This window comes from Camellia sinensis, chromosome 5 (genome assembly GCF_055761805.1).
Source record: "Camellia sinensis isolate YWXY chromosome 5, ASM5576180v1, whole genome shotgun sequence".
Lineage (NCBI taxonomy): Eukaryota > Viridiplantae > Streptophyta > Magnoliopsida > Ericales > Theaceae > Camellia > Camellia sinensis.
In genome coordinates, this window is record NC_138965.1 from 111,761,603 (window position 1) to 111,782,266 (window position 20,664).

General features: G+C 36.4%; 1 long non-coding RNA gene across 1 annotated transcript; it reads right to left on the reverse strand.

The window, feature by feature from the left end:
• Positions 1-7,821: 7,821 nt before the first annotated feature.
• On the reverse strand, positions 7,822-11,447 carry LOC145790184 (uncharacterized). The gene is made up of 2 exons (XR_014328848.1): positions 11,038-11,447; positions 7,822-8,258 (listed from the first exon to the last, which is right to left on the reverse strand). It is a non-coding gene; the product is annotated as an uncharacterized LOC145790184 (long non-coding RNA).
• Between the last annotated feature and the right edge of the window lie 9,217 nt (positions 11,448-20,664).

Genomic DNA, 20,664 nt, shown 5'->3' on the forward strand with positions numbered 1-20,664 from the left:
GTAATTTTCTCCCTTATCTATAATTTTCTCTGACATGTCCATTTTTCTCTGGGATTTAATGTTGACATCTCTATGTTTTAATCATTGTCTAGAAATGGCAAAACGTAAAAGCAGCGAAACACCGGAAACACCAAGCAAAAAACAAAAACTCTCTCAGTCTTCTTATGGACTAGGATAAAAAACCAGCAGCAAAACACTAGAAACACCAAGCAAGAAAGAACAACTCTCTCAGTCCTCTTATCATCTAAGATCAAAAACCAGCACTGAAACACCACAAACTCCTTCCCAAAACACATAAGTCCAAGCTGATGAAGCAACTAGCATCCAAATGAGTACCCCAACTTCAAAAGACTCAAGCTCAAGGGGGAAAAAACCTGTTAAACTCCACAGAAAGAGAGCTCACTACAGCATTCAATTCCTATCCAACCTCTCATCTGTCGTCTCCTTCTTTCAAACACTTAAATTCAGTTCAAAACATCTTCTAGATCTTTAAAAGACCCCATTCTGGTATTTGATCCAAGCTCTAACCACTGGAAGGATGGATCCAAAGAAATCTAGGAAATCCGATGATGATGTAGTTGCCATAATCCAATGTTACAATGAAAAAACAAAAGCATTCACAGTTGGGAAGAAGAACCTGACCTTTATAACAAATGACATGACCTTGATTTTTGGTTTGGAAGGAGGTAAAGGAGCCATGTCATTAAGATACTCTAAAAAGCCAAAATCTACATTCCTCAGGAGAAGATTCCAAAAGGACACAAGGCTCACTGGTCCTGTTCTTAAAAATGCCTTGGTCAAAGCAATGAAAGGCAAGCAACCAACTGACTTCAAAGATGTAGCAATCATTATTACATTGTACTTGTGTCTCACCCTATTTTTTGCAACAAGTGGGAATTCAATAGGTTGGGTTTTTATAAATTATGCGGAACCTCTTGAATCAATGAAACAGTATGATTGGCCGGAAGCAATCACATCAACATTGATTGATTCTATCATGACATTGCACAAAACTCCAGAAAAAGTTACGGGGTGTGTCATTGCATTACTGGTAAGTGTAATATCCATTCAAATATGCAGTTATCATACTTACAAATTTGTGCGTTTACAAAATTTTATTTACTTTCATTTTCATCACAGTATTGGCTATGTGAACATGCAACTATCATTGACTCGGAAGACAGTAGCACAACTGACTTCCCAAGATGTGCCAAGTGGAACCTGCAAACCTTGACGAAACAGCTGCAGAAGACACCAGTCCACTCTCTTGCACCTCGACAGGTTAGATTCCTATTACTACTGAAATCTCAGTGAAATTCCAAAATTTCTCTGACCACTGCTTTGTTTCCCTCCTTGTGCATTGATTGATTAAGATTAATTTTCTCTGAAATATCAATTTATGTTTTCTTCTTTGCTTACCACTGGTCTATTTCTGCCATTGTAATCAATTTTCTCTGCCATTCAAATTTCTCTGACCACAATTGTAACACATTAACTTATATGCCCTGATTGATTTTCTCTAATATCTGAATTATGTTAGTTGTTTCATAATTTTCTCTGGCCCATCAAATTTTATCTCCTTGTGTGTAATTTTCTCTGCCCATAACTTATGTACCTTGCATCTTTGATAAACACTGTTTATTTTTCACTGGAATTCAAATTTCTCTGACACAATTATAGTAAAACATTAACTTATATGCCTTGATTGATTTTCTCTGATATCTAAATTATGTTGCTTGTTTCATAATTTTCTCTGCCCATAAAATTAACTCCATGTCTCCAATTTTGTCTGGCCCATACAATTTTCTCTGAAGTTTGTTTCCCATTAGTATCATTTAGATGAATTTTATTTTCCTTATTTGAAATTTTTCTCTCAGTGAATTTTGTAACATTTCTCTAATAAAAGAGTCTCCTGTTACAGATTGATAACAAGCAGCTAGTCAAAAACCCATCAGAGGAGTTCTGTCTTGGCAAAAAGACGAAGAAAGAATTAAAAAAGGCAATTGTCATATTCAAGGAGACATTACAAGATCCATCTGAAGATGGAGGGAATGAACAAGCAGAAGGCAACACAGAAGAATACGAAGCCAGCAACGGACAAGAACATCAAGCAAGCAGCACAGAAGAAGAAACCAGCGAAGAAAGTGAAGAAATAGAACCAGAAGACAAAGAACAAAATGAACAGAAAGAAGAAGACAGTGAACAAGAAGATGAAGAAGAAGATGAACAACAAGAAGAGAACAAGGATGAAAGTGATGAAGAAGAAAATAATGAGCCGATGGACCAACAACATGATGGCATTTGTGGCTCAACAATGCATCAGCCTGAAGAATTTGAGGAATCAAAGGATGCCCAAATTGCTGATCTACGTCAAAGACTGAAGGCACTGTCTCAATCTAAAAAAGAAGAAGACAGAAATTGGATTGAATTACTTGCTGAAAAGGATATTTCAATAAGAATCCTGACATCACATAACTCAGAACTTCAAGAAAAAGAAAGCACAATCCGAATGAAACTAAGGATGTTGGAGGTTGAAAAAGCAGAAGATACAAAAACAATTCAACAGTTGAGGTGTTCAAATTCGGAGCTTGAAATTGAAAATGCTAAATTGCATGAACAAGTTCAAGAACTATCCATCCAATTAGCAACACAACCATACCGAACACCAACACAACTTCAACCACAAGGTCAGTGAAAATCTTGAGCCACAAAAAGTTATGTCCTTGTGCCAACATAACTCAGAGAAATTTCTGTTTATTATAATTTTCTCTATCATTGCTAATTTTCTCTGGAAGTTATATCTCTCTGAACACATTAGTTATATTTCTACTGCTCATTTCATTTCTCTGTATATTTTCTTATTCCATTTTTGGGGCTTGTTTGATTTTTACTGTGTGTAGTTGGAATGCAAGTGGAACAACAACCAACAACCCAACAAGAACAAATGCCACACAAACAACAACCGAAACAAAAGAAGAAACTTTATGGAAACTGAAAAATATTGAATTAAATAAATTTACATATTGAAATATCATCTGTTGCTTTAGAGAAATTTCACTTTTCCTAATATTTTCACTGTCTACAGTCAAAAAAGATCCGACGTCAATGATAAAAAATTTAAAGGCAAAAGAAAGGAAGGAAAAGCAGCATGATCCAGAATTTCAATATCCCAAAGTTGCGAAAGTGACTAGAGCTTCAAAACAAGCTGCAAAGCAAGTTGAGCAAAGCACGAAAGACAAAGAAGTGCTTGATGCTGATGTGTACGTCTTGCCTCAACCTATAAACATCAGAAAATCTTATGTCTTTCCACAAACTCTTCCAATTTCAAAATTGATAAAAGATCATACAAAAGACATCTTGCAACACATATCAAATGTGTCTGGGCTTTAGTAAGTACAACAAACAAAATAGAACATAACAAACAACAAATTACAAACTTATGTTGCATTAACAACAATTCAATCCATTCTTTGTCATCTTGTAGAGCTTTAATTTGGACAAGTGAGTTGAATCTCATTACCTTTGAAGACATTGGAAACCTAATAAAGCAAAAAGAAATTGCCAACAATGTAAGTCTTTCCCTTTCATCAAAATTTCTCTGCAATGTTCCATCAGCCTTTATAAAACAATATTACAATTATAAATCATATTTTTCAGGTCATTGATGGCTATGGAGAGATCCTTTTGGCTGACCAAATGAGAGAGAGGCAACAACCAACCTCATTTTTTTTCACATCCATGTGCTTAGTATGTTACTACTATTTTATTTGATTTTCTCTGAAATTTACTTTCTACTTTCTCTTCTTAATATACTTCTTGAAGTCAGTTGTGTCACTAGTCATAACAAAACCATTTTTTGATTTTCTCTGAGCACAGAATTTCATCAAGATAACAGAAAATCAAACTTTTCGAGTGTCCTTATTTGACAAGCATATTGAAACAGCATGGAGGAACTATAAGTTCCTCCATTTCCCAATAAATACTGGAGATAATGAGAAGTCCACACATAGAAATCACAAGACCTTGCTTGTCCTGGACAAACAAGACAATTTATGGAGGTTCTACAACTCACTGAGGCCAATGAGGGATGATGCAGAAGACAAATATGTCAAAGATGCAAAACAATTGGTAACAAGTGCAAATTTCTCTGATCCATCATCATTTTTATGTGATGATAATTTTCATAGAATCCCATTGACTTGTCCGTAAATTTCTCTGTTATATAAAAATTATTTTTTTGCAGCAAGATTACGTAGAGAATTTTTTGAAAGCTTGCCTTGAAAGAGACGCTCAATCACAACCCTCTTTCAAATTAATAAACTCACAAAACACAAGTTACGACTTTGAGTATGTCAACAATGCTCCACAACAAGAAAGCGATTCGTAAGTTTCATATATCTATAAATAAGATAATCTGAATTGCATGTTTCTTAAAACTAACCATACCTATAATTTGTATGCAGTCTGGATTGTGGTCTCTTTGTCTGCTATATAATGAAACAATATAGCAAGCATGAACCTATCAGCTCCAAATTGTCCACACAAGAGATAAGGTTGATGAGGGCAGAACTCATAGAGAGATTTGTGACCGAAGTTGGCCGGTCATGGACTGAACCAATTGAAATACCTCCAGAAAAACCACAAATGTAATAATGAAACTAGTGAAAGGAAGACAATATACACATCCACACAGAGAAAATTGTCTCACATATATGTATATATCCTTTCTTGTTGATACATTGAAGGAATGATGATCCTTGACATATATGTATATATCCTTTCTTGACTAATCTAAATTTCATTTTTTTTTATTTCGACTAATGTAAATTTCATACCTATCGATGGTTAAATATATATATATATATATATATTTTATTGTCATTCACAGAGAAAATTGTCTGCCAGAGAAAATTGTGTGCAGAAATTTCTCTGGTATGAACTACCAGAAATTCACAGAGAAATTTAACTTGTATCGTCCTAAGGGGATGCCTATATGATCATGTAATCTGTAATACTTTGTGTTGGTACAAAACAATCATCAAACTCAACAAAACACAAAGCACACAGTAATTTTATCTGCCACTGAAAAATTTCATTGCATGAATTTCAAATTTCAGAACACAATGCCCAGATAGTTTTCTCTGATGGTGAAAAATTTCTCTGGATGAATTTGACAGAAAATGGAATTTCTGAGTTATGAATTTCTCTGGGTTGAATGATTTGGAGAGGAGGAATTTCTCCGAGTTGGTGAGGAAAATTTCTCTGGCTTTGACACAAATTTCTGAGTTGAAGTGAGTCCAGAGAAATTCTTCCCTGGTCTAGAGAAATTCTCAACTCAGAGAAATTTCAAAAGAGCTTGATTTTGTTTCTTGGTTGTACAATAATTTTTTGTATGCTTTGTCTGGTGTGCACACTTCTTGAAATGACTGATATGAAGCTACCAGAAATTTACAGATAAATTTAACTCATATCTCGCCAAAGAAGGTGCCTATATGATCATTCAATCTCTAATGCACTGTGTTAGTATAAAACAATTATCAAATTCAAAAAACACAATCCACGCAGTACTTTAGTCTGCAATTGTCAAATTTATGTGGATGAATATGAAGCTTCAAAACACAACACATAGAATTTTCTCTACCATAGGAAAATTTCTCTAGATGAATTTGACAGGTACTACAAACCCACTGCCTATAGTATATATCAACAAACACACTTTAACTGATATTAGAAGATTTCTCTGGATGAATTTGATTGATATTATTATATACACTGTCTAAAAAATACATTTCAGAAAACAAAATACACTGTCTCTGGTTTTCTGTAAATTTCAACATACACTGTCTCTGGTTTTCTGTAAATTTCTCTAGCATTTTCATATTATGGAATTCATATTTTTTCTGACTTGCCATGTTTAATTTTTTCTGTCATATATGTAATTTTCTCTGGTATGTTTATTTTGTTCCATTCTTAAATTTTCTATGGCCACATCACTTTTCTCTTTTGTGTGGTTATGTCATGTTCCATTTTCTCTAGTTGTTTGTAAATTTCTCTGGCATTTTCATATTATGGAATACACATGTGTTTAATTTTCTCTAGCTTACCATGTGTAATTTTCTCTGGTATGTTTATTTTGTTCCATTCTTGAATTTTCTCTAGCCACATCACTTTTCTCATTTGTGTGTGTCTGTTATGTTCAATTTTCTCTGGTTGTCTATAAATTTCTCTGGCATTTTCATATTATGGAATGAACATTTTCTCTAGTTTGCCTTGTTTAATTTTCTTTGGCATATATGTAATATTTTCTAGCTTACCATGTGTAAGTTTCTCTGATATGTTTATTTTGTTCCATTCTTGAATTTTCTATGGCCACATCATTTTTCTCCTTTGTGTGTGTCTGTCATGTTCTATTTTCTTTGGTTGTCTGTAAATTTCTCTGGGATTTTTATATTATGGAATGCATATTTTCTCTGGCTTGCCTTGTTAATTTTCTCTGGCATATATGTAATTTTCTCCTAGCTTGCCATGTGTAATTTTCTCTGGTATATGTTTAGTTTGTTCCATTCTTGAATTTTCTCCGGCCACATCACTTTTCTCCTTTGTGTGTGTTTGTCATGTTCCATTTTCTTTTGTTGTCTGTAAATTTCTCTGGGATTTAATGTTGACATCTTTATGTTTTCATTGTCTAAAAATGACGAAACGTAAAAGCAGCAAAACACCATAAACACCAAGTAAGAAACAGAAACTCTATAAATAAGATAATCTAATTTGAATATTTCTTAAAACTAACTATACCTATAATTTGTATGCAGTGTGGATTGTGGCCTCTTCGTTTGCTACATAATGAGACAATATAGCAACCATGAACCTATCAGCTCAACATTGTCAAAACAAGACGTAAGGTTCACGAGGACAGAAAATCATAAAGAGATTTGCGACCGAAATTGGCCGGTCATGAACAGAACCAATTGAAATACCACCAAAAGAAGAACTGAAAGTATAATAGTGAAAGCATACTAGTGAAATGAAGACAATGTACACAATGTAATTAGAAATGACCCTTCAATTTTTTTTTTCGTACATTGAAGAAATGATGTTGTTTGACATATATGTATATATATTTTTTTAACTAATGTAAATTTTATAACTATCAATGGTTAAATATTTTTTTTATAATGCATATTTAGTGGTGATTATCAACACAATCCACATAGAGAAAATTGTCTAAAGAAATTTTTCTTGTATGAAGTTACCAGAATTTCACAGAAAAATTTAACTCGTATCGTGCCAAAAGGGTGCCTATATGATCATGTAATTTGTAATGCACTATGTTGGTACGAAACAATCATCAAATTCAAAAAACACAATACACATTATAGTTTTCTCTACTATTGGCAAATTTCTCTAGATGAGTTTGAGCACACAAAACACAGTGCACTATTGACAAATTTCTCTAGATGAATTTGACCTCACAAAACATAGTGCAAAAAGTAATTTTCTCTGCTAGTGGCAAATTTCTCTAGATGAATTTGCCACAATGCACATAGTAAATTTCTCTAGATGAATTTCACCTCACAAATTTCTCTAGATAAATTTGACCTTACAAAACATAGTGCACAAAGTAATTTTCTCTGCTACTGGCAAATTCTCTGGATAAATTTGCCACAATGCACATAGTAAATTTCTTTGGATGAATTTGACCTCACAAATTTCTCTACTATTGACAAATTTCACTGGATGAATTTGACCTCACAAAACACAATGCACATTTCAACAAACACAATGCACATAGCAAATTTCTCTGCTATAGGCAAATTTCTCTGGATCAATTTGATTGGTATTATAAAGGCACTCCCAAAGTATGTTTCTAAAAACGTAACACAAAAAGTAATTTTCATTGCTATTAAAAAAATTTCTGGATGAATTTGATTGGTATTATATATGCACTATCCAAAAAGTACATTTCACAAAACAAAATACACAAAGTAATTCTCAAATGTATTATTCAATCAATAAATGTAATATCCTCATCTATTTAACAAAGGTTCCTTGTATGTCCTCTTATTATGGAGATCAATCCTATCACATCGACTACACTTCATCACCCTTTTAAACTCTTCAGTAGAAGCAATTCTGTTCTTCTTTGGCCTCCTAGCTGATCTTTTGCTCAATGCAAGTAAAATCATAGCATCATCAATTCAATTCACATGAAACATTAATGATAATAGTATTATTCCCATATTTGCACAGCAACAACACTGCAAAAAATACCAAAAATAACTTGTTTAATATAAAAATACTTCACAAGAATTACATAAAAGTTTAGAGAAATTTATAATAATTATAATTTTCTCTGGATTATAATACCTACGTTATAATTTTCTCTAGACTCAAATAAAGTCCAGAGAAATTTACAAACTTAAATTCACCTTCAAGATAACAAAAACAAAATTACAGAAGAATTAATGAATCTAGAGAAAATCACAGAGATATTCAATGCTAACTATTAAACACAATCATAGACAAAAATCACACAGAACATCAGTTATCAAATTATAAGCTTCTCTGTGATTTTCACTGGACTACAAGCTTATAATTTTCTCTGTCTGATTGTGCATTATTGGAATCAAATCAGAATGCAGAGAAATTTCTCTGGAATATAAACATACAATTTTCCCTAGAATATGAACATATAATTTTCTCTGGAATACAAAGCAAAGTGTAGAAAAATGAAAAGTGCAGAATAAATGAAAAAAACAGAGCACAAAACTTAAGACAGTGAAGAAAAACAGAGCCGGTCTCCAAACACGAAGAACAAAACTTATCATTGATAAACATGTAACACAGAATGAAAAATCAACTCCATTGTATAAAGCAAAGAATGAAAAATCAACTTCAAAAATCAAAAAATAATTCACTAAGCTGGCTTTTCTATCACATTGATCAAAATTGAAAATAAAAACCTAATTCAAAATAAACTACAAAAACTTATTTGAAATTGGAGTCCATATATACAAATCAAATGAAAAATAAAAAACTTAAACTGATTGTTAAACTTATCTAATTCAACTCTACTGAAAATTCGAGCTTCAACACGACTTCAACTTCTACACAATCAACGAAACTTAACTACTATACGACTACAAAATTCCTATAAAATTTCCACGAAATCTGCATTATCAAAATCTCCATCGATCGCTAAGTTCATCCCAAAGTAATCTTTCACAAAAATAGTAACGTAATCTTCAGATTCCAAAATTGAAAACCACGTATAATATACAAAAGGGTAAAATAGGTATTTTGTAAACTAAACTAACATTAAGAGACCTTAGACACCAGAAAATATTATTATGGATCTCTCTTCATACTAAAAGTTGGGTAGGGACCTTAGACCAATTTTTCCATCTTTTTATTAGTAAGAAATCCATTATTTGTAAAATAATTTTCGAGAGATCTTTTTATTTGTTTTAAAGAAGATTTTATTTTCAATTTTATCCCTTAATTTATCCGTTAACTTCTTTTATCTGTTGAATTTTTTTGATTATCTGTTCAAATTTTTCATCTATTTGTTCAAATTATTTTCTATTTTTTAATTTTTTTGTCTATCTGTTCAATTTTTTTTTTATGAAAATTTTTTATCTATGCAAATTTTTTATCTGTTCAAAATTTTTATCTATTCAACAATTGATCCAACTATTAGTGCCTGGATACACATCATTTTGTATTTTCTTCTCTATTTTTAAGGTTTTCAAGTTCCGAAACAAAGTTTTCGGTCTTAGGCCTCTAATTTTTTTTTTTTTTTAAAACACTTTAATTTAGTAATTTTATAAGCCTATTTTGAAATACCTTTCTTCACTGGTAGTGCCCGAGGTCATTAGTGATGGTAAGGAAGGGAGGAGATAGTGAAAACTTATTTTGGAAACATATGAAAATATCATTTTTTAGAAAATTTTAAAATTTTGGAATCAATTTTACTTTTTTTAAAACAAAAACAACATATAAAACAAGTTTTTATTTGTAACTTTTTTCAGCATCACTCCAACGTGGAACTTGGTCGAGTGTTACCATAGAATCCCCACTACTGGTTGGTAATCCACCTCAAGTAGTGATGACAGCCACAGGCCGATACATCTTTTTTAGCCAACTCCTCCCAATCAAAGCTTCACTTCCCTAAACAATCCCACAATCACATGTATTCCTTCAAACCCTGACACTCACAACCCAAGTTTCAAAAACATACTACTGAAACTTCAACACTCTTGCAAAATATATATATATATATATATATATTAAAATAAAGAAACTAATGAATTACAACTTCCATATACAGAAAAACAAACTCAAGAAATAGTCAAAATAAAGGCAAATACAAAACTAGGATTGTAATTTCCATCAAATTAGATAACTCAAGCAAGCTCAATTTCCTCAAATCAATCAAAACAATGATGAAACCATAATTTTGAATGATCATCTCAAATTTACCAATCAAAAAATCATTTAACATTGTGAATTGACCGATACAACATCATATATATGCAAATATACACTCTCAAGTACATACATACATACGTGGTATGTATATATATACATAATATGTGCAAATAAAAGCTATCTATTAAAATTTATCTCATCAAAAATTATATATGTTCAAATTATCTGTTGAAATTCTATGATTTTTTAATTATCTATTCAATTTTTTGAACAAATTTGTTCAACAAACAATAAATTTTCACCAACAATCCAATCCACTATCATCATCGAAAATTCTATATCTGTTGAAATTCATCTCTTCAAAAATTCTATATGTTCAACAAACAACAAATTTCTAGCAATAACATTCTAATCCGTCCCTCCATCTCCTCTTCCACAATTGCCGACAAATGCGTTGGTAAAGCCTGCGACGGTGGTGAAGGAGGGTAAAAATGTGATTACGTTGGAGTTTTAAAGGCAATAGGCGAAGGTGCTTCAAGACAATCCAACCCTAACAATAACAATACATATATATATATATATATATATATATAGGAAAAGAAGTACCTGAAGAGGTTGGAGAAGGAGCTCCATGCGAAAGCTACGACGGTCTAAAACCTGATCTGGATCTAGAATCGAAAGAGCTCCAAGCGAAGGCTACGGTGGTTCTAGATCTGAAATCGAAGGAGTTCGACGGCGATCCAGAGCTCGATCGATGATAGAGTTGAGGAGCTGTAGTGCGAAGAGCCACTACGGCGATGATCTATTCGCAACTCTCAGCTTTTAGATGGCGGCGAATGGCAGAGGATGACTGTGCCCACGGCAAAGGAGTTGGAGTTGGAGTTGGAGCGGCGGAGGGCAGTGTCGATATTAACGACGATGTGGTGCGTGCGACGACGACTAAGCAATCTAGAGTTTTGAGACTCTCTCTTATACGTTTGTCTCTGTCTCTGTCTCTCTCTCTCTCCGCGTGAAATGATTCTCTTTCTATTACTCAGGGTAAATGATTGATATATATAAAGGTAGTTTGGTCATTGTGAAAAAGTATGCCTTTATAGACATACTAAATTCATGCCTGGATCTTTGAGCAATAAAATTTTGAATTTTGACTTTTGAACCGAATGCCATTTGTTATTTGACACTTGTTAAATTACTTTTAAAAATTCTAACAAAAATATTCCTTTCATTCTGAAATATTGGACATTACTCTATTTGTCATTATCTTAAAATATTAATCTATTTTTAAAAATCAAGAACCAAAAGAACATAAATTTTTTATTTTGTCATTCTTTTAAATTCATTAATAATTTTTTTAAAATGTAATAATTGTACGACCAAAGAGTAATTTTGGAAAGCTAATATTTTTTAAATATAATAATTATACTACAAAAAAAAAGTAAGATTCTCAGGAAAAAAAAAAACAAATATTTTGGGACATGAGGGAGTATCAAGTACCACAATTTTAACTAATAAAGTAGAGCAACATGTCAATTTGTCCCAAGTCGCCATATAATTTTTCAACATAGAATCCAAAGGGTTAGGCTTGGTAGTCAAAACTTGAACCTTGAGAGTGGTCTCTCTAAAATTTCAAGTTCAAAACCTTATAGTTACGCATCATTTTTTGGGGCCAGTCTGTAAGAAATTTTGTCCAGACTTCAAATTTGCCCTTACTAATAAACGATAGAATTAATCTCTCAAATTAGCTGCTCCAATATACTGGATGGTCCAATTCCTTGGTCTCGTCCACTATTACGAACAAATGGTATTTGTTCTGAAGTATTGGTCTGTTCGACCATGGGTTCCGATAGCATAGGAGTCTCCATAGGATGTGTTATCACATTATTCTCTGGATTGGATGTCTCCACCTCTCCTTCCACGCCTTCTTCCAAACGTTCATTTTCTCCCTGTCTCCTACGTCTAGCCATTTTTTTTGTTAAAAGGTCCCACTGGGCGTGCCAAAAATATATGTTGGCTTTTTTGGCTTTCGAAGGTTACTTTCGTAATTATGAGCGTGCCAGCAAGGATCAATCAGTCCTTACAGAATTGTAATTGCCAAACAATTATTCAGACGATTATGTTATGGTTCTTTCGGCCTCAATAAAGAGGACTTTTACTGGTGGCTTACTGGTAATTTGACTTCAGAAAACTTGAACATAAGAACAATTAAATAAACTGAAATATTTCATTAGTATGAAAAACTTACAATGATCTTAGTTCCGTAGAGAATTGCAGCGGCAATATACTCGAAAACTACTTCTATAAATGAAGTGCGGCGCAGAAACTTAAAGTACAGAAATATAAAGGACAGGAAATAACACTGGACTATGTAAAGTAATTCTTTAGATCTTTTGCCCCCTTTTCTCTGAAGTCCTTCCTGCTATTTATATTCTCCGAAGATAACCATCGAATTGTACTTCAAACCGTCGAACTGCTCCTCCGTAGTCGCTGATCATGCTACCTTATAAGTAGTTCCACTACGCCTTCACTTGCAGTTAGGCTTCCCCCTTATATTCGAATTTGAAATGTGAGCAACCGTTGAAGCCACGTCACTGTACGTCTCTTTGTTGATCTGCTACTACTCAGATCTTATAACAACCAATATTAATTGCCACGTGTATGATCAGGATCGAAGACCTACCTGGTCTCTCCATATTACCCTCACTTCGCCACGCGTCGGATTATCACTGGCTTAGTACAAAATGTGTAGCCAACATTACCCCCCTGTTGGCTTTTTGGCTTTTCGAAGGGTATTTTTGTAAATGTGAGCGTGCCAGCAAGGATCAATCAATCCTTACAGAAATTGTGATTGCCAACCAATTATCAGACGATTGTGTTTTAGTTCTTTTCAGCCTCAATGAAGAGGACTTTTACTGGTGGCTTGACTTAGGAGAAATTAAGAGAAATAACAGTAATATGAAGAACAATTGAAGTATTTCATAAAAATGAACACTTACAATGGTCCGAACTCAGCCTCGGAGAGGTTTACAACAGCAATCTACTTGAATCTACTTGAAGCTACTCCTATGAATCGAAGTGCAGTGCGGGTATTTAAAATGCAGGTATTTAAAGACTGGAAATGTAAAAGACTGGAAAAGAAAATATATGAAGTAAATGACTGGTTTGTATGATCTGAGTCCGTCCTTTTTTCTGGGGGCTGCCCTGCTATTTATATTCGTCAGTGATGACCTTCGAACTGCACTTCGAACCGTCGAACTGCTCCTCCATGATCGCTGATCATGCTTCCTTACAAGTAGCTCCATTACGCCATTACTGGCAGTTAAGCTTCCCTCTTGTACTTGAATTTGAATATGAGTAACCGTTGAAGATATGTCATCTTGCATTCCGTTATTGATCTAGTGTTACTCAGATCATGTGAGGACCAATATTTATTGCCACGTGTACGATCAGGATTAAAGGCTTGAATAACCTTCCTTTATTACCCTTACTCTGCCACGTGTCGAACTGTAACTGGCTTTTACAAAATATATAGCCAACATTACCCCCCGCACTAATATACCCAATACTTGGTGATATTAGTGGATTACAATTTTCCCGCGCCTCTAGAACGTGTATGGAGTCCAAATTCTGGAAACACAACCGTCATCTATTTGGTGATCATTTGCATTAACTCGTCGAACATCCCAATACCTTAGTATTCGAACAGGCTATGGCTACATCAACTTCCCTTACTACTGATCAAGCATATGAAGAGCCTTTGAGTGATGTTATTCCTCCTCGAAAGAACCTCCACGCATTCATTAGCCACCTTTACCCGCCCTTCTCTATTCAGGTAATGGAGGCTTTTGCAGATTATAAACCTTTGGACTACGAACACATTGCCTTTAATCCCTTGGTTTACAAACTTACAGATACAAAGAGTTCTTCCCCTAAACTCCCTTTGCATTTTGACCGAACTACTATCACGTCTTTGCTTCGACAAGTTGCAAATATGGACTTAGGAAACTCTTCTTCACAGACCTCTGCATGGGATGAAACTGTAAACTCTTCACCCTCTGGGGCTTCTGGCTGGACAAGCTGGTCAACTCCTGAAACTTATGATTTAAGGGAGCGAATCAATCACCATTTTGTTGAGTTTACTGACCCCTTGGAGTTTCCCTCTTACGCTCGAAGCTCAGTAGTCTACCCTTACGTGCCCATTGACCTTCGACGTAGCTTGGAAGAGACTCTGCTTGTGGCTTGGTATACTTCTTCCATGCCTACAAAGATAATGCACCCTGTCCGGCGTCCAGAAGAAGCACAAGGGTACACCCCTTCATTCTTAGCCAAGAAAGCGAAGATTTGTTCTTCTGATTGGCTTGATTACATTAATGCCTTTGTTCCTTCTGCTCCCGTGCCATCTCCCATGATAGAGGCATCCACACCCTCTTCTGCATCTTCTGAGATAGAAACATCTACTCCCTCCCCTTTGTCTTCTGAAGCAGAGCCATCTACTCTCTTCCCATCTTCCGAAGCAGGATCATCTTCTCCTTCTCCTTCTCCCATTCTTTCCTGGACAGAGAAACTAAGACTTGCCCTTCCAATGGACAAAGTTTTTCCACCTTACCAACCTCCGTCACCCCCTTCTCCAGCCGAGCGAAAGCAAGCTCAACTTTTGCTCGCGGCTTTCTCCCACCTGCCCTTCAATGTTCTTGAGGATGACATTCCTCTTAAGAACTTTCAATGGGCTTGTGATGTCCTGACTAGGGGTCATGTCCTCAACCCTCTTGCCCAAGCAGAGCTTCATTTGTTTTTGGACCAACTCCCAGTGCTCCTCTACTGGCATCGGAATTCTAAGATCACCATCCAAAATCTGGATCAACTTTTATCTCTCCGAATTCATGCCCAGTATGAAGCAGAGAATTTTATCGAAGAGTTCGATGACTTCAGGAATAAGGATTCTGCATACTGGGATGATTTGGTTATAGATGAATTGGAACAAAAATCGAGGGAAGAGGCTTTCGAAGCAAAGGCTGAAGAACTCTATTATGAAGTGAGAGCTCATCAGCTTATGCAACCAACTTTAGAAGAGATAGAAGAAATAATAAAGAAAGAACAGAAATTTATTGACCATTGCTGGACAAAATTTCATGACCTTGTTATTTATTCTATTCCTTATTTTTATGAGCTTGAATTTGTACCCAGATAGGGTTACTTAATGTAATCATCTTGGCTTTAATATAAACAAAGTCTTTCTGTACTTAACACTGTTTGACTCTGTTTCCTTTCATCTTTAACAGCTAACTCGTAACTTCGAATTTGAACAATCTCACCCTTCGAATCAATTGTTTAATGAAGTACTAAAAGAACCAATCATGTCTTTTTCCAATTCATGGAGTAAAATTGACAATTCTGGCAGATATTATTTTAGTACTTCGATTTCAATGACTTTATTCTTCAACACTAACTGTAACCAATATATGGTCATGGTTGATAAAGCCAATCAATTTTAAACTGATCTCTTTTGGCTTCGAAGGGCAACCTATGGCAATTCCTTCTTGCTCATATAGAAACCAATGATTGGTCTTGGATGTTTCGAACAGTGCCCCTCTTCCTTAAAGAGTCCTAGGGTTTGCTTCGAATGTTGTCATTTTGACTGATAACCTTCAAACAGGTCTTTGGATTTTTGAAGTAGACCAATACTTTGAGCATTCAAGCATTTTTAAGCATGTAGTATGCTCCGAACAGCGTTTCTCATACTCAGAGAATACTAGGGTTTGCTCCGAAGGTCGTTACTTTGATTTATAACCCCTAAACAGACCCATAATCAAGCAATTTAGCACCTTTAAGCATATACTAGGCTTCGAAGCCGACTTATGTATTTCGAAGTCGTTGTTATTTGATTTTTTGACGCCAAGATCTTGTTTTCGAAGCCAAATATTTCATTTCGAAGCTGGCCCCAATCCCCGGAATAAGCTCTTCCCTCCAAAACTATCAATATTGGAAGAAATTCCTCGCATTCGTACTTTTAGTACTTAACGACTTACGGGGTATAATTTCGGACACAAAGGTTTTAAAACCCTCTCGTTTCGTGTTCCGAAATCTCTTGCCTTTTACAAACCCTTCTCTCTACTGGTTCTTCTGATCTTCTTTGCTCTTCTTTTGCTTACTACCAATGGATCCCTCCCCTCTAAAAGTACTTGCTGGCGACCATATCAGCCCTACCATGGCTTTGAAATATTGTATCGATGAAGAAATCAGCAAGCTGACATCTGGTGAGTCAAGTAACATCGATGGTCGTCTTTTCGTTCCTCGCCACAGCAACAAACAGGAGTACGTCCTAGGTCCTATCTTCCGGGAGGCTCCTGCTCAACTCCCAGCTCTGTACCCTCGTTTGGAGGACCATTTCCTTCTCTACGAATGAAGGCTTGATTGGGGAAATTGGAGGGTAAATCGTCCTCATCGTTGCTGGCCGACATTGAGGACTGAATGGGAGGAATGGTATGACAGAGTGGTGCCTGCGAGAGAAGATGACCTGCAAGAACTTTATATCCTCGATGCCCTTCGACTTTCCAGGTTCATTATTCCTGAAGACCCCTTTTTGATTCCTGCTGCCTTATGTTTTTGGAATATGGCTTTCAATTTCTTCCAGTTTCGGTGCGGTATGATGGCCCCCACCGTTCTTGATATTTGCCATCTCCTAGGGCTTTCACCCCATGGTTCTCCTTTTACTCCCAACTATCCAGACCTTCCTGTCAAATTTTCTCTTCCAGCCCTAAGCTCTTCTTATAGTGACTTCGTAAAGGCTGAAAATAAGAGAGAAGGTCCTGTACGGGACAGAGAACGCTTCTCCTTCATATTATACTGGTTATGCAAATTCCACTTTTGCACCTCATCTCAGAGGATTATGCCTGAGTTTGCTCCACTTGCGAAGGCACTCGTCTTGAAGAAACATATCGCTCTTGCTCCTTATCTTCTAGGTCATGTCTACAGAACCTGCTCCCAATTTTGCGAAAAACCCCTCGATGCCAACCAAGGAGGTCCCCTCTGGGTGCTCCAACTCTGGCTCTTTGCTTATTTCACTGACCTACATCCCAAGTGTTTAGGATTCCTTGTTCAGGATCCTAGTACTTACGGGGAAAAATATGCCAGGATTGCCCTTTACCCTGCTTCCTTTGCTTATTACTTTACCTTCTTTTATCAACTTCCTATCTCTCCATCTGCTTCCTTCTTTTGTCCTTTCGAAGCCAATAGAGGGCCAACCTGGCTACAATCTTTTCTGGCTGATAAGGAATGTTCCACTTCTCCCCACAAAGATATGTGGGCCTCTATATTATTACCAAGGGAGCTGTTCATTGGCACTCTGAACCCTCGAGCCTATAAATGCATATCTGAGGTATACTGCCCTTCTCAATTTGCAAGGCAATTTGGGCTCTCTCAAGGGATACCTGTTCCTCTTTGCAGTCTCTCAAATGTCCATCTCACTGCCAGGGATTTGAGAATACCCAAATCCAAGCCAGAGGCAGCAGTACTCAGACTGCTGAAGGAATTGAGTGAATTCCAATTTATCCCCTTTCGCCCCTTTGGCTCAGTTTTAAAAAGGTTTAAGAACTGGTGGACAGCCAATATGGAAGTGCGCCTCTCTGTAAACCCTCATGACTTGTTGGTGGGGTTGGGATTGCCTTCGAAGGATAAGTCAACAACAGCCCAGAACACTTCTCCCCCTCCTGAAGTTGTCACCACCACTCCTGCCACTTTACCCCTTCCAGCCAGGGTTACTAGAGCTGCTTCGAAGAAGGGTGAGTATCTTCAAGTTCTTCTCCTCCCCTTTTATTTCTGAATCTTTTGTTGGTTTCCTTATACTCATGCTTTTGGTGTAGGGTCTCCACAAGAAGAATCTCCCAAGAGAGCCGAGACTTTAGCTATTCTCAAGAAGAAACAACAACAAAAAACAAAAAGGAGACTAGTCCTTCCTCCTGAAGTACCTGAATCTCTTGAAGAAGAAAGAGAGGTTGAGCCAGAGAAGGAAGTGCCCTTACAAAGAACAAAGAGACAAAAGGTAGCTGTTTCTTCATCTGATGCCATTGAAAATCCTGTTAGCGAGGCAACCACCATAATAGCGGAGAAAGAACTTATCTCTGGAGAGTCTGAACCCCGATCTGAAGAAGGGGAGGTTGGAAAAGAATTGGTTGTATCTCTGCCAAGGGAGAAGAGAAAGAAAATGACTGTTCCTGTCACTGACCATGTTGAGGACTCTACTCATAAAGCAGCTGCCAAGGCAGTCGAACAAGAACATTCCAAGGCAATCGTTGTATTTGAGAGGGCCAAGAAAAGATGGCAAGAGCAAATGCTAAAAGAGGAAGCTGCTACTGCCGATGCAACATAAGGGGAAATGGTAAGAAGGCAGCAGACTGCTGGACATTACTCTCTCCGCAGTTCTCCCATCAATACTAGCGCCTTTGGAACAAGTAATTTCTTTCATACCTCTGCTGTTTTTTACTTTGTCAGCTTGTGGTATTGAAGTTTAACATTGTTCTGCATTTCTTCCTTTTGCAGCGACAACTACTGCACTCACCTTTCCAATGAGACCTTCCTCAATTTCGGTTGAGGTTGACCAAATGCAGAATGTCAGGGTTGTTCGAGTCGCACTTCCACTTCCAAAGCCTATATTCGTCGTACCTTCTTTAAACTCCAGTATTCCTGCATCTCTTTTTCTTGGATTAAAGCCATACCTCCCTTTTTTGGCTCGTGACCTACCTCAGTCTACTTTTCCTTCGAGCCTTGCTCTTTTTCCGTCCTTTATAGAAACTCCAACTGCTACTCCATTCCCAATGGCAGTTGATTCTTCCACAGAGGACACTGGTAGCCCTTCAATTCATGGTTCATCACCAATGCCCACTTCCAGCCCCTCTTCTCTTGATTTGCTGGTGGCCAAGACCATAGAGGCTGCCAAAGATGCTCCATCTGTTTCTCCCATCCCTATGCAGCCTTTTGTGTCTTCCACCACAACACTCTCTATGCCCTTCATGTCAAGGGACGAGGTAGATATCTTTGAAGGAAGACTAGCTAGTCTCTTCGACATACTTTCTACCTCTCCCACCTCTACTGCTGAAGCTGAGCCATTAGCCTTGGCTGACTCCCTATTGGAAATCTTCGAGAGTTCTCCTTCCTCCAGCAACAAGCCTTTTGTACCTTCAGTAGATTTGGACACATGCTTGCAATTGTTGACTTCCTTTTCAAGGATCCCCTTCGAGGCTCTACAAAGGCCTATCATCAGGAATGGGTTCCTTCAATGCTGTAACATTGCTGAGCAGTCTGCCATGAGTGTCTCAAGTCATCTATCTCAGGCTGCAGCTACTATTGATTTTTATCTCAACATTTGCCATGCTGCTAAGGCTGTGGATGATAAGCTGGCTAAGGACTAGAGTTTTGTTTCTCAAGTGCATACTGAAGTATCAACTCTGAAAGAACAACACTCTTCTGCCTCCCACTTTCGAGTCCAACTTCTGGAGAAGAAAGCTCAGCTCGAAGAGGAGTTAGCCGCAGTAAACCAAGCCTTGGTTCGAACTGATAAGAAACTGCACATCACCAATCAAGGGCTGGCTGATCGAAAAGAAGACATGGCTGTAGCTATTCAATTATTTCCTTCCCTTAGTAATAGGAAAGCTATTGTACAAAAATAATTAAAGCATTGTAATGATTTTTGGGCCAATTTGTGGCACAATGTACTTGATTCTTTATGAAAGCACAATATTTTGTATATCATTTGAGCAAGCTTGTGTTTTTGCATATGGTGTTCACTCTATCCCTCGTGTTTCCCAAATGGTTGGAAAATAAGGTTTTAAATATCTGCCATTAATCCTTTTGGGATGTACATAACCATTCAAATTTCTTAAATGGTATGCTCTAAAAGGCAGAACCCTATGAATTTGATATGGTCCTTCCTAATTAGGTGACCATTTGCCAAACTTATGGCTTTTAATCCCAATTGGGAGTATTGTTTTCCATACCAAATCACCTTCATCAAAGCCAATGTGTTTGACTTTCTTATTATAATTCTTGGCTGCTTTTTTCTTTTGGAAAAGAATGCTATTTAATGCCAAAATTCTAGCTTCATCTATACCTTCTAATTCTAAGCACATACTTTGATGGTATTGCTCAGGATTCAATTGATCTTGACATCTTACTCTCAAAGATTTAACATTAATCTCTACTGGTAAGACTGCATCATGTCCATACACCAAGGCATAGGGAGTG